At 39.8% G+C, this 20,031-nt stretch overlaps 1 protein-coding gene across 1 annotated transcript in view; it reads left to right on the top strand.

Moving 5' to 3' along the window:
* Positions 1 to 20,031, top strand: part of ANKFN1 (ankyrin repeat and fibronectin type III domain containing 1) — a 231,438-nt gene that overhangs the window by 118,746 nt on the left and 92,661 nt on the right. The window contains exon 3 of the mRNA XM_067547819.1: positions 18,986 to 19,120. The gene's annotated coding sequence lies outside the window, so the exon portion shown is untranslated. The remainder of the gene's footprint in view (positions 1 to 18,985; positions 19,121 to 20,031) is intronic.

Raw genomic sequence — 20,031 nt, 5'->3', positions numbered from 1 at the left:
AAATGAAAAGTCATTTTGAAGAAAAAAAAAAAGAAACTTTTCATTTTCACAGAAAGGTGGAAATGGGGTATTTTGGCAATATTGGAACATTTTTCAAGCTGGGACATTCATTGAAACAAACCCTTTCTCGCACAGAATTTCAGTGTCAACTAATCAACATTTTCCATTGAAAAAAGGTTTAGTTGGAAAATTCCTGGTGAGCTCTAGAGAAAAGAACAGTCCCGCTGCATGGCACACATTCTGTTTTTAAGCATTAACTGACACATTACAAGGACAAATGTCTCTGTCTTATGGCATGCATGTGAGCTAGATCCATGGCTGATATAAATTGACATACCGGCTGAGAATCTGGCCCCCATAGGCCTGGGACACATTTCAGTAATTGTCAGTAAAGTCTTCCAACCACTTTTCTGCTCTTTCTGTGATGGATAGTAAGAGGACTTCTCAGGTTATTTAATCTTTGTGTTCAAACCATTATGGCATCCAAGATAGTAAGGTGATGGGCACATTAAAAATGGCTTAGATTGATGGATGCCGAACACTTATGATTCATGCAGCCTTTTTATTGATAGTGTTATTGAGCTGGAGATACATTTTAGGATCTGGCATTCTAATATAATGATAGATGCCAATATAAAAGCTTAGACAAATGAACTTTGATTGATATCAACAAGTTGTAAAATGTTCGGTCCATTCTAGAAATAGCTTTCATGTGTAGGAATGACACAAGCAAAACACGTTCCTGGGTCAAATAATGGTTTGCAAATGCAATTCTTAAAGAGCTTATTGAAACCCACTGACGTTAATGGAAAGATTGTCCTTTTTTAAGGTATTTACATTTTTCCAGATATTCATTCTTAACAAATCAAATATGTTGATACACAATTTTATCAGTTATTAGTTTTACTAACTGCACAGATAATATAAATGCCACTGATGATCTTCTGTATCATGATCTGACAGTTTTAGCTAAGGCTTTCTTTGTTTCTTTCTCATTTGCTCCTGGATTAATAACAGTGCAAATCCCTTTATTATCTGAAATTTGTGAAATTGTATTATGTCAATGTGTGCTGGAACCAGAGGTGAAAATGAGTTAACATCTTTTTATAAGGAACAAATAGAGAGTAAAAAGCCCTTTGTAATTACTCTCATGCATCAGTGATTTTTATATTTTTCTAGCAAACTTAATTTTCACTTCATGCCCACCTTTGCATCCTTTTCAAATTGTGCTAGTGGTACTTATGCTATATTGAAAAATACTAGATCATAATTAAAGTTGGACCTGTAATTGGCAACCAATGGCTTTTGCATTTCGGTTCATGATTTGTCTGCAAGCAACGTACAATTTTTTCAAACTTCTTACTTATTCAAAATGATTCACCAGATAGTTTTGGTGAAAAATTCTTGGTCTACTGATCATGCACCAGCACTTCATTGTGACTGTTCAATATGCTAAATTTGAACAGGGTAGCTTCTTTCTGATTGGATGGATAGGTCACATGGTATGATTTTGTTCCTTGGTCCGTGAGCCAAAATATTAGTGGACATAGGACAAGCACAAACAGAAGGACTGTCAAAAATATTTCACCAAAACTTCTTTTTGATGAATAATTGGGTTTTCGACTAAATGCAAATGTTCACAAAACATATCCTCATCTCTTGAAAAATTTTTATTAATATCCATTGGAACATGAAAACAGAATGTTTTCAACCAAAAACCAAACATATTTTGATTTGGGGTCAAATGTTTGGTTTAAATATGCCAGAAACTGAAACACATTTCAGTTTTAGACAAAACCTCAATTTTTTTTCCATTGAATGTTTAAGGAAATGGCATTTTTTTTCATTTTCATCAAAATTTTTCAGGGGAGAAAATTCATTTTTCTGACCAACTCTACTTTGGATTTATCAGTAAATTCCATGCAGAGGCTTCTGAGGGCATAAAAGAGAATTAAGTAGTGTCTAAGCTAAGTGAAATCTGTCAGCATGGCTATGACTTTCCCTTCTGTGAAAAGTCTCCAATAGTCACTTAAAATTCACTGTTACTGGGAACATCCTGGAGTGGTATTACATTCCGAAGAGTATTTGTGAAAAGCCAACACAGAATAAGAGGGAACACAATCTAAACAGTTTTTTTAAAATATTCAACAATTATGGATTTTTTTCCCAGCATACACTTAGCTCTAGTGCTAATCTCGTAGGAGAACTGTCAAAACAATCCATCCTATTTTGCTGGATTTAAATCACAATTCATTTCCCTGGCCATTTGTAACTCATTTTCTGCATGTCTCCCCCTTGCATTTATTAAACCTTCCAAAGAGATTCAAAGTTTTCTGATGTAACAGAGATTTTCTTATAAAAAAAGATCTAAATTTTAGTATGTCCAACTTCTGACAACTTAAGGGGGTCCGATTTTTTCCAGAAAGGCCAGAGAAACCACTCTCTGAAAATCAGGCCCATTTAAGGCATCTCAGGCTGGATGCCCAAAATCACTAGTTACTTGAAAATTTAGTAGTCACTCAGAAACATAAGAAACTTATATTAAAGACAAAAGGTTGATCAAATGAACTAGCCATGGAAGATTTTGTGGCAATTTTCATCCATTACTGATTGAGTCGGGGGAAAATAGATTGGGCAATCTTTTGAGAAATCCCACTGGAAGAAGGACAGTACCCATTAGCCGAGTCTATAAAAATTGTTTGGGAAATATCATTCAGACACTGTGTCATTCCACCCCTTCTAAATAGGCAGATAGGATGCACAAATGAAAGATTTTTGACTTCCTGTAGGGGAGACCAATTTCTATTGCAAAAACCAAAAGCTGTCGCTGCTCACATTTTTATTTTGTTGTGTAATTGTCAGTGATTACCTGTTCACTTCTGTGGCTTAACTTTACATGCCCAAAGTATTTCTAGTGTGCAGCTGGCTCACAACACATATACTGCATGGCTAACTGAGGCACCATATACATATTTTGAAATATTGTCTCAATATAGAGAGTTTTCTTTCACATTTTGACAGCTGATTGATAACACAGAACAGCAGTGGCTTAATGATGCTGAAGTCCCTTGGGTACTGTGTGGTTTGTTGGTTGGTTGTTAGATTTCTTGGGGTTGAAGAAAGCCAAAGTCTCTGTTCAGTGATGTTTCCCATCTCTGGTCTCCTGTGTGACAGGGAAGAGCCTGTTAGGTGATGACATAACAGATTACCTACACGAATTCCTCTCATCACAGGAATCCTTTTGCCAGACATTGTAACAAAAATTGTTTTTAGCATTACAACATACATGTTTTATAGTTTCTACTCTTTGGAATTTGAGATGTGCTTCTGTTATGACTGTCTTTAGCTATCAGGTCTTCTCTATGCCCTCTGCTACATAAAGATCAGCATCATAATTTGTTCTTTCTCTGATTTCAGTGGGTGCTCAGCCTTCTGAAATTCAGATGCAAGGAGCTTGTCTTCATTATAAAAGTGAATCCTGTTCTAAGATGGCTAAGAAGAGTCTTGTTAGCTGGCAGGTTGACCACTTTGCAGTCAGTTTAGACGAGTCATGTTCAGCATCATGCCAGCGAGACATGGTTCAGCCCTAAAATCAGAAAACACTTCTTAAACATTTTGGCTTTTGCCCACCCATATGCTAAAATGGATCCTCTCAGCCTAGAGTGGGATTGGATATTTTTCTAAAGGAGAGGCAGTTGGTTCAAACAGGAATCACTGTATTTAGGGAAAGTTTGATGGTATGTATTATGCAGATCAGACCAGATGATCACAGGGGTCCTTTCTATGAATGACCCTGGAATAAAACCCCAAAAGATGGAGACATCATCCATTCAAGCCTAAAATCAAGCCTCTATTAGGCTTAAAAGCCAGTCTGAGATGTCAAATGGCTATTCTAAGAGCAATTAAATCAAAACCTTCAAATGCATTTGGACACTTATTTGTATTATGGTAGCATTTAGGATCCCCAGTCACAGACCAGGACCCCATTGTGCTAGGAGATGTAGATCCTTTTTTATCTATTTCATTTAGAGATTCACCATGGTGTCTGAGTACTCTAAACATGGTTTGGGATCCATTAAAGTTCCTAGATGTAGCAACCAAATACATCACAACCTTCCCATCCCATAGCCAACAGAGTAGGCTGCATAAAGAAATCATATCCTATAGTTCACATAACACAGATAAGATGTGAGAACTCCAATTAGAAGCTCCTTTCTTTAGGAGTGTATAATTGCATGGGAGGAACGGGAAAATCTTTTCAGACTAAAACTAATTACACAGGCTCACTGACCACAACACAACTTTGTTTTCTAAGTTTGGTAGACACTCATGAACCATCATATTTTAGAAGGAAGCAACTCTTCCCCAGCTCCACTCCCGTTTTTGGTAGTAATTGATACTGTATTGTTCACTTACAAACCTTCAAAAATCGCGGAGTTCCAAAACACAAAATGTACCAGACACGCATCACAAACACTTGAACGATGTGAAATGTAGAATATTCTTATTATTACTGTTTTATGTTAGAAATGTTAAGCTTCTTCTATAAACCAACAAGGACAATCTTTACTGTATATCCTTCACTAATCACAGACAGCAAGTTACATTAAGCGCTATTAAGTTGGGGACTTCTTTGTGCTTAGGTATTGGAGAACATATGCTATATTTCCTCCTTAACTGATCATTTCCTTGCTCTCCTCAAGCAATTTCGTGTGTCCTGAAATTTAACATTCTCCCCATGTACTTTGTGTCTGATATGTAAGAACATTCTATTTTTAGACACCCTTGACACTGTCAGTGTTCTCTTAGGCTGCTAGTCACATTCTCATTTCCTTTCTGACTTTTTCCTCTATGTCTTCCTCGGGAATCATGTTTCAAGGGCTGAACTTTATTAATGACTAGTGGTTCTTTCAAGCTTCTTTGGATATCTATCATGAAAACTTAGTCATACTGTGACATTCTGCTGTAGTAATGGTTTAATCAGTCTGCAGAATTAGTTCTCCAGAAATCTCTACCATGTCTTTAGCATGTACAGATACTACACGGTATATTCTAAGTTAAGGCATTCTTTATCAATCTCATTTCAAAACCAGTCATGGCTTGGGGAAAGAGTAACAGGATATATCACCAATGCTTTGGCCACTAAATCATGTGTCTAGTTTAATTTAATTTTACTTAATCCATGTTTTCATATTGCAATTATCACCCTAGTGATCACCTATAAGTGGCTTAAAATTCAGTTGCAAAAGGGGTGATAGTCCTAGGATTCAATTTTAAAAGAGAAAACCGGAGATTAGCTAGTTTTGGGCAAGGTTCTGCTTTCAAGAAGGCCATGTGGATACAGTGTGAGTAGGCAGCTTGGCCTAGTGAATAGGTGAATGGGGCATGCAGAAACCTTGAGTCAATTCCTTGCTCTGCCACTGATCTGCTGAGTGGCCGTGGGCAAATCACTTCACCTCTCTGAGCCTTTGTTTCCCATCCCACCCATTGTTTCAGTGGACAGCTTTAGCCTCAACAAATTACAAGCCCACATACAAGGGATAAGTAGTTCTTAGCTTGATTTCCCCTATCCCCTTGTAGCTTAATTTTTGCCTCAAATGATATGAATATATCTTATTCATAGTGCATGATGGGCAATACAACCAGCTGCGCTATTGATTCTGAGAAAATAGCCTAATTTCTAATATTGCTTTTCACTAAACACAGCTGGGACTATCTACTTGTCCTTTTGTTGTGTAGAAAAGTTTGTTTGTTTCAGAAGGAGGAGGCTGTTTCCTGGCTGAGGCTTTGCCTGTTGGGACAGACAAGGTCACACTGAAAGAAAATTTGCAAACTTTCAAGGATTTGGAAGATAAAAATTGACTATTACGACTCTCGTTTGTTTAATTGGCAGGGAAGAACTATTGGAAGATGAAGGCAAAATACGTACTGGATAAAAGTTCTGTTTGTTCAGGGAGAGTGGATAATTCTAAAACGCTCATTGGGCCTTAATGAAAAATAATGTGGGTGTTGTAAAATGCAACTCCTGGAAAACATCACAAAGAAATGCACTATTAGGGCATTAGGTCTTATGTTAGTGGAAGGTATATAATAAATTTGTCTTCCATCTGAGAATCTTTAGGCACTTTACAAGCATTAATGACTTAAGCTTCACTACATCTCTGTCAGGCAGATATTTTTCAGTTCAGAAACTGAGGCATGGAGAGAGAAAGGGCTTGACTTTTAAAGGTATGCAGGCACCTACCTCACATTGAAATCAATGGAAATTAGGCATCTAAATACCTTTAAAAATGTGGCCCCAAGTGATTTGCCCCAGGTCACACATCAACTGGCATCGTAAAGTAAGTTTTCTGAGCCCCAGGCCTGTTTGTTAGCCCTCAGACTATCCCTTAAAGGAACAGGTCATTCCGTCTGAAAAGCTGTTGTCTTCCCTAGCAATCTTTCAGATGAAAATATGTACCTTCTTTGCAGCCTTCCCCATTGCATTTTTCAATTAATAAATATTCAGTCTGATTCAACAGCATCTGTGATTAATCTACCAGGAATGGGGTTGTGAATAAAATGGACTGCCAGTGGAAAATGCTGATTCATCAGAATGGAAATGTTCTGCTGGAGCATGTCAATTTTGATGACATTCTGACTGACTCAGTCAGGTGGGACTAGCCCTTTAAAACAAGATGCTGGGGGAAAGGGGAGAGAGAAACAAACAAACAGACAAGCTCCCCCCAAAATCCTCCCTGTCCTTACCAGTACTGTTGGGAAGGTGTGGTTATAAAGGGTCCTGAGCCTGCTGGTGATGGCAGCACCTCTGAGATCCTTGCTGGCAGGGGGAAGCCTGTGTGCAAAGGGAATGTAACCGGCATCTGAATTTTTGTAGCTAAGAACCATTACCTCTTCCATTATATATGTGTGACGGAGTCCCCCAGTCCCCTGTGCTCTGGAACCACTCGGGACGCAGCCAACCAGGACTCGAGTGCTTCGGAGTCTGCCCCCTCGGGTCTCCACACACCAGTGCAGCCATCTCCTGTCTCTGGCCTCGCAGCGTTTAGCCTCCCAGTTCTGCCCGAGCTCCCCCTATGAGACCACCTGGCCGGGACTCTGGGGAGCTCCTACACGCCCCCAAAGGGCCCAGGTACCTGCCTTGCAGTCAGAAGCAATTCACAGCCAGTGTGGAAGTCGGAAGGGTTTAATAGTTCTCAGGATCACAGTGCAGAAAGACTTTGTTAGCAGCTTACTTAGAAGTTACAGCAGCAACCACCTGGGGAGCCCCCATTCTCGGGCCCTACTCCTTCCGATCCCTCACGGGGGACTGCCTCGTCCACACAGTCACCCACAGACCTGTCCCTCTTGCCCCTTCCCAGTCCTTTGTCTCCTTTCCGGGCAAGCTGGCCAGTCCTCCTCGTCTCCACCTGCCACAACCAGTTGCAGCTGGCTGACTCAGGAGGACAAAGGGGTCTGGTTGGTGGTATGTAGCTGGGGAGAGACCTTCCACCCTCCAGTGGCCTCTGCAATGATCACACACCCGGGTCCCATCACCGAAATACATGAGTAACATATGGGGGAAACTGAGGCAGACACCCAGCACTCAGAGAAAACCCCAAAAATACCTCCACTTCATCACAATATGGAAAATGTTATTTGAGGGGAAAACAAAAGTGGAGCACACATGAAAGAAAAGGTGGCTGAGGGTTACCAAAGCTGAGGAAGGGAATAAATAATAATACCGAGTTCTTACATAGCACTTTTCAGCCACAGATCTCAAAGCACTTTACAAAGGAGGTTGGAATCATTATCCCCATTTTACAGATGGGGGAAACTGAGGCACAGAGATGTGAAGGGACTGACCCAAGGTTACCCAACAGGCCAGTGCCAGAGCCAGAAATAGAACCCGGGTCTCTTGACTCCCAGTCCAGTGCTCTACTTGATTTTACAAATATCTATAGATCACGTTGCCTCTATAAGGACGGGTGTCTCATATAGGCCTCTTCATGCCAGAGAGGCTGCCTCCTGGCATCTCAATTCAACGGATGTTAATTAAAAAGAGTAAGTGGGTACTCAAGATGGCAACCCGTCACCTTTCCTTTTAAAAGAGGCTGGTTCCCTGTGTGGTTTTCTTGATTTCCTTCGATGACAATGGCACTGCCAACTCCAAGAGTTCAAAGGAGCAAGGCCTCAAAAATCATGAGATTTAATCAAATGTGGATTCTTTTTATTTGCCTTCTAGTTTTTCAAACCCATTGGGAGCATTTGGGGCCATATTTTCCATAGTAGCAGAGAAAATGTGAGGGCTAGAATTTTTTTTTAAATGAAAGCTGAGGTTCTCTTGTAGTTACAGGAATCCAGGTGCTTGAGGATAGACACTAAACATCAGAAGACTGAGGATAAAATGGTGAAATTTAGCAACACTGTAATTATATGCATGTCCAAACCTTGCTCACATGCTGGTATTTCTTCTTTTAAAGCCCTACTACTTCAGGTGCAACAAAGTTTAATTTCCAGCTATGATCTGTAACAAAATTTTATACTAAACTATGAAGCTTGTTTTTCATGAATAGTGCCCTAAAGATAGCACAGATCTTTGACATCTCACAGAAGCAAGATTCGTGCTTTTGGCTGCTGGTGTAATAACCATAGCATAAAAATTATTTAGCCCTCCAATGGCAACACAGACTGGATAGTTCCTTTCTAGCATTTAGATTTCTCTGTGCTGTCTAACACTGGAGAAAAATCCGATGGTGTCTTGATAAAAACATTATTCAAAAGCCAACCTATATTTTAAATAGATCCAAATGCTGCATCTAAATAAACCTTGTTAAAATGTGGCTCTGGATCCAGATCTGAACTTAACAACTCAGGAGCCATATCATGTAACTTAAAACAACTAGGAAATTTTTTTCCCCACGAACTTTTGCAAACCTCCAAAATAATGAGGTTTGCAAACCATTGAACTCTAAAAGGGTTTCCTTGCACTACAATTTAAACCAACACATTTTATACTGTACAAAACTCAAATGTGTTTTATTGTTCAGTGGTGTATGAAATGGCAGTTTCACCATCCAATATATGCTTTCAACAGGACTCTGGTTGGACACAAGGGTGCTTGCGGGCATCTCATTGTAGCATCAGGGCCTGTATGTGCATATATATCATCTGTATGTGTATATATAAGTGTATGTCTATGTTTGTTTATATATATAAAACATACACATAGAAATAGAACCAGAAGTAACACAGCTTTGGTCTTAGAAAAACCCCCCGAAAAGATATTCAGTTGGACTTTTTAGCATTTGGTGAATTCAATTAATTTTTCCCTCTATCGCACCTCATAATTTTTCTGAACAGGGACTATTAATCATTCCAAGTTGTGTAGAAGTTTGTGGGATAGCTGTAAGATCACCAAACTCTGACCCTGGAGGAAATGAGTTCCTAAAGGTGCAAAGCAAGCGTTTTCTTAATTAAACCACCTAAACCGCCTGCTCTTGCAAACACTTATTAACTCAATTCAGATGAACTCAAATTAGCACTTCAGCTCAAGTGAATATGCACTTCATTGGGCCACGTGGCTTTGTTTTCGAACTGATATTCAATCGCTTAACATAACAGCAAATTATGTATGTTAACAAATATGTCTCCTGTGACACGTCAGACTAAATTAATATTTGGATGGTGAAGTGCAAACATTTTCTAAGTGTTTTTATTTTAAAAAAATTATATTTAGCAGATATTTGTAGCGGCTTGTTACATTTTTTATATATTTTTGAAAAACTTAATTTTAGATGAGTTTTCTTTTAAAAAATTGTTAGATGGGGAAGTTGAGTTGGGACTTAATTGTTCTATCTTCTTTCTAAAACTCGATTCCTCTAACATAAAAGAGGGTCATTTTGTACCTTAAATACATGGATTAAGTGAGTTTGGTATAAGAAGGAATACTTCAAACAGTGATTCTCTCGGTTGGGAGAGACCAAGAATTATTTTAGCAATTTGAAAGATAAAGGACACTTCTGTGACCCTGAGACTGACTGGGGGGTGCGCGGACACACCACATAACTTAGGGAAGCCCAAGGGCTGTTCTGAATTACACTGACACCAGAGAACGTGGATCTCTAATGGGATCCCCTCTCACGCAGGGATTTCTGGTGTGCACTGCAGTCCCAGAATCACTCTCTACTTCCTGGGAGAGAGTGAGAGGCATGCAGCAGGAGAATCGCCAGCTGTCCTGTTAGGGCAATGAATGTGCAAAGGAGGCCACACCAGGGGGGGTCGGGATTTTGCCCAATATTCCTGCCTTCTGCCTTTTGGTATTAGCTGTAGCCATCCTCCTTCCATCTCTTGTTTGCTGCTCTTGTTTGCTCTCCCTTGCCTGGTCATCTCTCAAACTGAAGTGAACGGGACTATCTGTGTGCTGAACACTTGGCACATGCTTAAGTACCTTGCTGAATCAGGGCCTAAATGGAGAACCCCATCTTAGGAATCTTCTTATCACTGTTCAGATTCCCCGGGTGGGAAACAGAGGTAAATGAGAAGCTGAAAGGTAAATGTGAAAAATTAGTGCCCTCCCCCCATGTGATGTTAATTGATTCATCACTCAAGACATGTTGGGGGCATAAGAATTGGAATAGACACTCTGGGCATAGTACTCAAGGTACGTGTTCCGGCTCATTAAAGAACAGGGATTACTTTCTGTTCCACTTTGGACTGCAGTAGAGATGTTGTGACACCAGTGGTGACTAAACAGGAAATTGTAATGGTGATGATTGATACCGAGGGGCTGACATAACTGTATTTGAAAACACAGATGCATCATCTCCGGGGCTTGAGGGAGGAAATGAAAGAGGTTCCTCTTTGAAACTATTGTTCTAGTTACTTAACAATATTAAAAATCTCTTCTCAAATGGGAAGTAATGTATTTTGACAACATGCTGAGGGCTCTGATATGGAACTTTTGCACTCTACATAGGAAAGTTTACTTCGGGTTTGGTTCAGTTCCCTGTGTGAATGAGACAGGCCTTTTTTCCTTCCATTTATAGAAAAAATGGGCATTTTGTGTATTTCTTTCAGATGAGGAAAGGATATTGTGGTGAAGGCACTAGAGAGGGATTCAGGAGATCACTTCAATTCCCAGTTTTGCCATTGACTTACTGTGCGACCTTGAGCAAGTCACCTAGTCTGTCTGTGCCTCAGATCCCAATTGTACAGAAAGGGATAATAGCACTACCTTTGTCTATTTAGTATGTAAGCAGTGTGAGGCATGGACTGTCTCTTACTATGAAATGTACAATGCGTAGCACAATGGGCCCCTGATTTCGGGTGGGTGCTTAATGATGTGAAACCTGCCTTGAGAGACCAGCAGTACTGGATGTTTAGATGGGGTCTTCACTAGATGTAGAATAAAATTGCACGGGAAAGCTTGGAACAGCTTCAAAGCAATCATTTCTCTTCTATCTAGGTTTCTGTACTGCTCCTATGAGACTGGGGTTCCCAACTGAGGAATCCCTTACAGCAATTTTCACTCTAACAGATAAATAAATGAACAGTCAGATCTACCCAGCTGATGCAATACCTACCAGTTTTAGCCTGTGAAAAACTAGCGGGCCCAAGAAGGATCGTGTTCTTATGTTATTTAAATGATCACTGGGATATTCCTGATGTTTCATTTTAGTAATCAAAATATTTGATTTTTTTTTAAAATCCCTACAGAATGTTTGTTCAAGACTTATCACTGCTGTGAGTAGATACTGCTGTGGTTACCAGGAGCAGACAGTCCTGTGAACAAGTGTTTGGGTGATGAACAGTGTTTGGAGTGAAAGGGAAAGTCAAATGACTGCAGACACTATCAAAGCTGTTCCTTCACTCAAACTGAAAACTAATGATACTAGTTCACTGTTTCATTATAAACTTGTTCAGATGCTAGGTTACGGGGGGGGGGGGGGGGGGGGATGCTTTGCTCCTAGAAACATCCCATATTGCTGCTGAATCGGAAGCTGGAAGTAGGGTCACCTGCACGCTGTTTTTAAAGCACACTGTTGTCATTTGTGTGACTAGGGTGTCCCAACCTTTAGAAATGTGGATCAAAGTGTCTCATTTTCCTATATTAAAGATACAGTCACCTTATCTCTGATGAGTAAAGAATAACTTCCTTTATATATCTCTGGGATCTTTCAGAAAACTGTTTCTGCCACAATTTGTGCTCTTTTCACACTCGTTTTAGTCAATGGCAGCTTTTTCCTTCTTCCTAACCTAGAAATTGCCAGTGATGAAAAGCTTGTTAATTTCTGTTTGTAAAGTGTGCTGATATTACTTGGATGTAAACACTGTTGCATCCCTTCTGGGAATAGTCCCAGCCAATCAATATGTGACATAAATTATCTCCATGAGGAGCGGCTGAATAGATGGCATAATCAGCATGAGAGTGACAAAATATCACAGTTGCACTTTTGCTGCTGACAACTTCATTATTCCTATGGCATTCAATGGGTAATTCATTTCTGAAGAACAGCAATATTCCTTGATAGGTCTAATGGCCGGAATGTAATTTTGTAAGCTGTTTGAAAATGAATGTGCTCCCTCATGTTTAGTGTTGCCCTGGAATGGAAAACAATTATTGCAACCATTAGCTAACAACATTCAAACACTCACTGTTTTACCATAGCAAGCATCTCCAGCAGGAGACATTAATGTTAAGTTCTGATCTATATACGGGTCATTTGTGGCCTTAGCAGCTGATTTTTGATTCATAGTCACCCATGATTATAGTCTTCAAGGGCCTGATTGTGTTCTGTCTTACACTAACTTTACACTCAAGTACCTTCATTGATCTCAGTGGTGTCATTGTTTATTTACACAATGGGAGAGGAGAATTCAGAGCACAAGTGACCAGATAGTTTTCTAACCACAGAAAATGTACAGGCCTGTTCCTCTGAAGCCAAGGGCAATTTTTCCATTGACTGAACTGGGAGCAAGATCAAACCCTGTATGAAGTTTTAAAAATCCTGATATGACTAGTTAGGCTTCTTAATCCCAAACTTCACTTCCCGTTTCCAGACCCCGCTGCTCTTTTGAGCGTTTTGCATCCTCTGTGTGCATAGGGCCAGACTCATAGTTGGTGTAAATCAGTTCAGCTCCATTAACTGCAGTAGAGCTATAGCGGTTTACATTAGCGGAGGATCTGGCCTATAATATACCAGTGCTTCCTACTGAAATATCTTGTGCAAATTTGCCTGGTAGTTAAGAGCTGGACATTGTGTGACCAGGACAGTGCAATATATGTGTATTTCCTCCTGTTCCATGGGCTATTATCATGCCTGTGAAGAACTGGGTGACTACTGCCACCTATTGATTGATGAAATAAAAATTTTGTGTTGCCCAGCTACCTTGAGAGGAACACACCATAGTCGGAGACTTCACACTTTTAAATATGAGCATTCCCATTTTGGGAACCAAAGTGCTACATTTGTTACACCTATACAAAAGAAATCAGTACTAACCTGATCAATGGAATTAGTATCTGGCAAAACATACAGTTTGGCTGCTAAAATATCTATTGTATAATATACATTGGGACTAATGTAGGGTAAATTTAGTCAGCAAATTAGGGAGGCCATTGTAAATGAAATACATTGCAACACTAACATCTTCAGAAAAATTAGTTAGCCGCTGGAATGTAAAGTGGCTCAATTAGTCATGCTAAACTTGCAAGGTGATCGAAAGAAGGGTATGAAAACGTCTCCACTGCAGTGTGTTGCTTAACTAGTACAGTTTGTGGAAACAGAATAGCTGAAATGTTCAGCTAAACTAATTAAGTATGAAATATGGGCAGGTGAAACATTAACTAGCTGACGTGTATATAGGTCAAATAATGGAATATAAGTCTGAATCACCAAAATCTAAGAAGACGTGAGTTCCTGCACCAGATCAGACCAACATGTCTGACTGTTTGTTTTATTTTAAGCCCAACTTCCTGTTCTCTCTATGCCTCTCAATTTTTTTTTTTCAACTTCAGAAATAAATGTAGGTATCTCTGGAATTCATTTATACTCTCTAATTCAATCACCTTTCCTGATAATGTATTCCATGTTTCTTATCCTACATGAGAAGGTGTACCACGGTTCCCTCCTTAACGTACTTATTCTTATTTTACTAAATGTTACTTTATGTCCCTTAGTTTCTGAACTTGTGACCAATGAACTTAAACTCCTCTGGCCAGAAGGGTTTTCAATACATTAATTTCAGTTAATGTTAGAAAAATATTTTTTAAAGAAGTAGCCTGGACAAGAAAAAAGTCTTTGTTTTATATTCTAGAAACTAATCTGCTCTGAAGAATATGGAGAAATACTAGACATCATGCAAAGATAAGGCATGCAGCCAAATCCAGTAGCCCACCTTCAAGATGATCAATTCCCACGCAGTAAGGTGAAAGGAGAAACCGAAGGGATAAGAAATATTGCCACAAGGGGAGGGACCACCAGGAAATGGTCAAGAACAGACTAGTCGTATTTCATTGTTATCACACTCTCAGTTTGCCCTAAAGCAGCTGGAGTGAGCTCTCCTCTATAGGAGAGTTCCATAGGTAAAGAACCTAGATATAGACAGACCTGTTCCTAGGCTAATGCTGATTGGAGCCAAATCAAATATTTACGTGTTTATTCCAGCGGGGATACAAGGACCCCTCCAGGTGTCGTTATTTGCTTTTGTCTATTTGGTTTTCAAGCTAAACTAACTATCATAGCTCAGATTTTCTTCTAAGTGATGCATCTGCCTGTGTCTGGCCCATTTGATATAGTCATCTGGCCCACAGAGCAGGAGAAGACTCTGCAGAAGCTAAGATCTTTGTTGAAGAGAAAAAAGTAAGTTTCTAACCCTCATAGTTGCAAAGAGAAACCTTGGAAACGTGACCCGAGTGTAACTGATGCGGTGATGTCTGCTAACAGACTGAAGCAGTCACCTCACAGAGGGCTGTCTAGAATTCCACCAATGGGGAGAGAGCTGGAGGAAGAGTGGGTGGGGCCAGGGGCAAATCCCCCCTCACTGGTCCCAGAGAGCTCCGGGAGCAAATATATATTGGGGCTGTACTAAGGCCCCATTTCAGAAAAGCATTTAAGCATGTACTTAATCTTGGGCATGTGCCTAAATCCCATTTGCCTTGAATAGGAATTAGGTACATGCTTAAGTGCTTTGCTGAAGCAGGGCCTAGCTATTGTTACTATTATTCTTCTCATGTGCAGTCTTCATGGGAATGAGATCTTGTCATCGTAATTTACAATAGGCATCTGTAGAAACTATTGTGGTGTAACAAGAGGAGAATCAGGATATTAGCTGAAGGATAGGCAGCAAGAGCAAATTAAAATCCCAGCAAAGACAATGCCATGTCGCCATGCTAATGGCTATAGCTGAGCAAATAATTGGCACTGAATAATTTGCTGGATGAGTCTTGGCACTTTTTGTGATTGTCAGAATGTCTGAGCAGATCTCAACTTCCTCAGATGGGTGTGTTGTTAGAATTTACTCATGAGTGCTCTTGTGATGCTTCCCCTTCTCCCTCACTCTGTGGACGGATCACAAACAGTTTACTCTGCATGTTCAATGTGTGGTATTTTATATCTGAGTTGTATTGGTCATTGTGTTATTTCTGTTCCCTGAATCAGGAAGAGCAAGGACTTGAATCTGGGCCTTCCCCTCCTCTCTCTCTCCCCCTGGTCTTTTTCCACATTAAAATGAAAACATATTTTGAAAACTCAGAATTGCTCCTGAAGCAGAATAGTTGTTAACCAGTCAGCCCTACTGTATAGCCATGTGAATAGGTTACTACACTAAATGAGACCAAACCCAGCTCTGCCACTGACTTTCTGCATGACATTGGACAAGCCACTCTGAAATAATTTTAAGCAATTTAAAACTGGAACAAGAAATTACTGACGCCTTATATTTGTCAACATTATTTTTAATTACTGGCTCGTGAAGTGCTGTCTGACATTCTGTGATAACTTCAGGAACTAATTCACTATCAGACCGAGTTACTCTTCACAGAGCTCAACCCAAATGTTTGAAGCCAGCTGCGATTGGCTTTGATATAGAGACCTGCAAGCTGCTGTTCAACGTGCCAGTTGGAAAAGAACTGTGAGTTGAACCAAAAATAAGGCTCTTGGTCTTCCTTTTTAACATCTACACCTGTGTTGCCATGAAAGAACTTTGATAGGCTTTCATGTTCTCGAAAACCACAGTAAACGGCCCCAGCCGGTGTAAATCAGTGTAGCTACATTTACTTTGAATTACACCAGCTGAGGATTTGGTCCTTAAGTTTTATATTTGAAACCTAAATTAAAAACTTGGGAGAAATAGGAAGCACTACATAATTAAGGCACTGCTGAATAATTACAAAACAACACACATGTTTTCAATTTATCTCTCTCCCCCCTCCCCCCAGATGCTCCTAAATATCTGATTCCTGCAAATGTTCGTTTTCCCCTTGAGAATATGTGAGCAAGTTTGCATCTCTATTGCGCTGGGATTTGTTTAGCCCTATGTCTCCCTGCTGATATGCTTCCGAACAATACCCATTCTGACAGGTCTCCTTTGCCACACTAGTTCTGCCATCCTCCATCATTGACAAATGGGACCAAAGAGCGATGCAACGATTTTTTGCCGTTGCCATTCACGTGTGATGTATTTGCATCTGAGGAGGTTTTTCTACGAGTCTTGAATTTGAATGCACCAGAAAACCTCAAAGCAAAACTACCACCAAGTTTCACCCCAGTTCTGCTGCAAAACCATCTAAATGTGATATCTTAGGCATTCACGGCTGGCCAATCTTGTAACGAACGTGAGGTGGGTTTCCAGCTTAGAACAAAGTCTGAAACCAGGTGAGTTCTGTGGAGTGTCAAGGTTTTGCAGGGAACACTTTGCACTGCTCTGACCAGTTAAACATAAGCTGCTACCATGTCAGCTCTACGTCACAAACCTATAGAGGTGCTAAAAATAATTCCAGTGTTAGCCTTCATCTGTCCAGACCTCTTCTCAGCTTCACTAGGTTTACTGAAATCTGACACCAGGCTTCCAAAGACGAGGATGCAGGTTATGCCTAGCAGACTGATGAAGCTGTAGTCAAGTGAAGGCTCTGATCACTATTAATTGGCCCTCTCTGAGGATCATTGTTTTGACTAATAACCTGAGATGGTCCCAGGCTGCAGAGTTCCGAAAGCCACATTTCAAACTTCCCAGAGCTCAGAGTGTTTGGACTGGAGGGTTTGGTGCAGGCCCAGACGTAGTGACATAGATTTTATAAAGATTAAGACAACGTGATTTGATCCATTTAAATGTAGCATTTGCTATTGCAAGGGCACTTACTCGTTCAGCACAGAAGTCAAAGTTACATTCAGCTGCCCAGCCAGTTCTGCGGCAGGCTGTGTAAGGACGGACCCAGGGGCATGTAGGGGTATAGGGCCAGATTCTGCTCTCAGCTACACTGGCGTAAAGAGGACACCACTCTGCAAGAAGCTGAGCACCCTCAACTCTCCTTTGAAGCGGGTAAGAATCATGTGGTCACCATCTCCCAGAGGGTGCTCAGCATTTTCCAGGATCATATCTGAGTTACTCCTCTGAAGCAGGGAGGCTATTTCAGGCTCAGACTGACAGCATCACGATCTCTAAAACCCACTGTGCCTTCATGATGCCCACAAAAAACTAAGCCATGGGTAGGTTGTTGGTGTGCTGAGACCCCTGCCTATCATGCTGACTGGTACTGTTACATTGTTGCCTGATACCTTCTTGTTAGTCTATTTGTATCCATCTGTTGTTTTAAACTTAGATTGTAAGCTCCTTGGAGCAGGGACTGTCTCTTTGTTGTGTGTTTGTACAGCACCTAGCACAGCGGGATCCTTGACTTATGACTGGGGCTACTTGGCGCTATGAAAATACAAGTAATAATAATAGTAAAATCGCTGTTATAGACAACTAATGATCCCAAATCCCAAAATGAGAATCCAAAAGGGTCTTTTAATTTTTTTCTGTTGTTAGGTGCTTAACTTACATGGTAGTTTGTTTGAATTTAACCAGAAAGGCAATTCAAAAATATATAGTGCTTTTCCTGTTCATCTTTGTTTATCTTCACTCCGACACAGATCCATATTTTTAGCATTCTGAGGTTTGATAAACTTTTTGCACACTCTGACCTTTGCAACGTATTGCTGGGTTCAAGAGGATCCAGGTTTTACATTTTCTGCTGTATTTTTTTTTTTAAACCCTTGGAAAAATGACATTTTTTCCTACTAGGTTGTATTGTCAAAAGCATTTAAATATTAATTCCTGGAGACCTGTTGTAATTGAAATTTAGGCATCATTAAAGTTGTACTTACTGGGATGTTTTTTTAACTGGCTTAATAACCTTTTAAAGATAACCTATTCATGCTGGGAGCTTTGAAATGATCTTGCAGATGTCCCAGAGCTATGGACATGGTTGCTGCTTTTGTTGCTATGATTGCAGACAGCTGTATTGGTAGCTTGGCGAAAGAAGGAACTGTGCATCATATGCAATCATGAATTCCTGGACAAAGTATAGGGCTCTGATTATTTTTCTCTTATTGATTTAACTTAAAACTAATTGTTTTAAGATGACTGCCTCAATGCCTTTTTGTTCAGACTGAATGACGATGACAATTCCTGTTTTGTTTACTCTCGGCAGTGATTACTTGTTTTACTTGCATGCTGTGCTGATCAATTCTTAGAGATACAACAGGCTAAAAGCATACAGAAGTCATGGCATCTTTGACTACAGAAACAAGAGCCTTAGATAGCAGTCATTACTATCACTGCAGTGATAAGAGTGCAAGTCTGTTAAGGCATCAAATGTTTTACTTCAGATGTTGTCTAATTTGCATTTATTTTTGTTTGGTTTTGTTTGTTTTTTGTTTTTTTTGCGCTGAGATTTAATCAGTGATCTTGGACTTCAGTAATTGCTTGTAGTAAGCTCTTTCATTTTTGATCACTCACACAGTATAGGAAAGAGGCTCATCTGTTCTGTCCAGAGGCTGAACCAGAAAAGAAAGCAAACCCAATGTGAAATATTGAATGAAGATAGTGGACAATTATTACCAACTTGTTCCCATTCTGAATTGTGCAGTCTAAGCTGGTGAGTCGAATTTAATTCTCTAATACAGACGTTCTCTAGCTATGTGGTGAGAAATGAAACCACTTAATAAATAAATATATAAACATGTATACTAATGTGTGATTTTTTTTAATCTGTTGTGTGTATGGTTTTTGTCAAATCTTCCTAAGTTAATACTTCTATATCTATTTTGTATTTATATAGTGTACCTATGCATACAGTATGTTCATATGTGTATAACTGACATACATCTATATATAATTCAGGGATTTGTTTCCCTTTTGCAATGTGATTTTAGAAAGTGTGCGTGAATATTTGATCAGTTGTTCCCCAAGATGAAATAAAGATGCTTTCTAGGGTAGGTTATTTAGATGGATTTTATCTAAAATTTTCACTTTTAAAGCACATACCTGTTAAGAAAGATTACTTTAGTTGTGCTGAGAAGTGTGATCAGAAACCTGATGACAAAGATAAGGTTCCATTGTGTATAGTATGAAACGTGGGTTGGGAGACTTCCCTCTCTTAGTTGGTACATGCTAAATGAGAGTGATAATGAGAATCAGAGTCTGCATGTGATAGCTATTACTAGTGTAAAATGTCTGCAGTAGACGGTTTGCCCAGTGATTCAGATAGTCATTATTGAACCATTTTCCATAAGCATTTTTGTTGTGATTTTTAATTCTTAGAAAAGTGGGCTACCGACAGTATTGGTTACACCCAGTTATAATGTGAGCAGCTGCTCTGCATGCTACTCTGCAGAACTCTACCTATTCTCCCGATTCTGCAGCACATTTGTCATTGTAGCACTTGACTGACTATGACAAGCGTTAGCCAGTTAGGTCAAATATCGTGATGGTGATTATGTTGTGCACAAAGATCTATTCAAAGATCACCTAACTCATTTAATTTAGGACCAAAGCTAGATATGTGCT

Source organism: Emydura macquarii, unplaced genomic scaffold (assembly GCF_026122565.2).
Source record: "Emydura macquarii macquarii isolate MOO-44397 ecotype Brisbane River unplaced genomic scaffold, CSIRO-AGI_Emac_v2 contig_1230, whole genome shotgun sequence".
In the NCBI taxonomy this organism is placed as follows: Eukaryota; Metazoa; Chordata; order Testudines; family Chelidae; genus Emydura; species Emydura macquarii.
Note: the sequence above shows the minus strand (reverse complement) of the source record. Positions and strands in the feature narration are given on the sequence as shown.